This window comes from Passer domesticus, chromosome 15 (assembly GCF_036417665.1).
Source record: "Passer domesticus isolate bPasDom1 chromosome 15, bPasDom1.hap1, whole genome shotgun sequence".
NCBI classification, from domain to species: domain Eukaryota; kingdom Metazoa; phylum Chordata; class Aves; order Passeriformes; family Passeridae; genus Passer; species Passer domesticus.
This window is the reverse complement of record NC_087488.1, coordinates 12,538,687-12,540,078: the sequence shown is the minus strand read 5'-3', so window position 1 is coordinate 12,540,078 and position 1,392 is coordinate 12,538,687. Positions and strand designations below refer to the sequence as shown.

Sequence of the window (1,392 nt, the reverse complement as noted above, 5' to 3'; positions counted from 1 at the left end):
CCAGACAAAGCATCTTCCAGGCTGCATGTGGATAAATGTTCCCTTCTCTGGTTTGAAATATGGTGGGATGAGAGGGGCAGAGAAGGTAAATATTTAAACAGCCTGCAAAAGGAAAGCCGTGCTTTGAGACACAGGAAACCAAATGCTCCATAGGTGAATCTTCCAAGAAAAACACAAAGGATCAGGAATTAAATATTGCGTTTTAGCCACAGGGGAGCCCTCTCTCATATCTCTTTTTCTGGCTTTTGCAGACAAGTTGACAGCCTGAATTATCAAAGCATTTGTGCTACACAGGAGGGATTCTCATTTGGGGGCTGGTGCAGCAGAAGACATCTAAGATGGAAACAGAGCTCACCATTTGTTCCTTTGCTGCCAGATCTGGTTACAAGAAATGAGTTTCTAAAGCCTCCAGCCTGGCCGGGGACAGAACCATCAGTGGATCTCTCACTTGCAAATGTGCTGCTAAGGGGATAGAAAATAAAGAGCAAAGATTCTCAGGACATGACTGAAGGTGCTGAGCACTCACTCCTAACATTTCTTATCCAGAACCACTTGTTTCCTAACAATAGATTCTGTCCCAGTAAAAATCTGAGCACGGAATTTTACTCAAAAAAATTGAAAAGCCGGGGAAATTATATAAATTCAAAAATGAACGATCAGAGCTTAGGCATTTTTTCTAAATATTTGTACAATAAATATGATGCTAATTAGATGACATTATGAAAATAGATAAAAATGAAAGTATAAATGTTGCCTGTGGCAATGTCCAAAGCCTGGGGGAAAAACTCTTTGTCGTGGTGGAAGGAAGGAATTCTGCTGGATCCTAAGACATGTGCAGTGATTGAAGCAAACTTAAAATGCCTCCGACAAGAAACTGCTCATGTGAATGCACTACTTGGTGGCACCATCTACTGGGTGTGACAGAAACAGCTGAGACAGGAGGAACTGGAGTCAGAGCCCTCTGCTGTGCCCAGAGAGGGAGCAGAGCAAGGACAGGGTGTGACCTGTGACCAGCAGGGTGGAGGATGTGCAAAAGCACCTGCAAAATCTAGAAGAGCTCCTGGCTCCATCTCACAGAGTCTTCCCTACCAGGCCAGAGACTGTTTCCCACAGGCTCTCTTTTCCTGTAGTCTTCAAAGAAAATAGCAAAGTAGGGTACCTGTACTGTCATTCTGGTGACAACACCCAAATCCCATGCTGGAGTTCAACCAGGAAATTCTATGTGCACATTTCTCCTCCCTCTTCCAAGACATATAAACCTAAGAGAACTTCCAAAGAGAAATGTTAAGTAACTGGTTTTGAACTCTCAATCCACAGAGAGAGGACGGGACGTGGAGCCACCTCAGAAGAAAGGTTTGAATTCAAGCCTTGAATGCCTTCAAGGCACACGAT

General features: G+C 43.8%; 1 long non-coding RNA gene across 2 annotated transcripts; it reads right to left on the bottom strand.

Annotated features, from left to right (window-relative positions):
* LOC135281314 (uncharacterized) lies at nt 1-1,392 on the bottom strand. Of its 2 annotated transcripts, XR_010347997.1 has the most exons (4): nt 1,342-1,392; nt 1,160-1,268; nt 356-462; nt 1-102 (listed from the first exon to the last, which is right to left on the bottom strand). It is a non-coding gene; the product is annotated as an uncharacterized LOC135281314 (long non-coding RNA). The 2 variants fall into 2 exon arrangements; XR_010347996.1 differs by lacking the exon at nt 1,342-1,392 and having other exon boundaries at nt 1,160-1,315.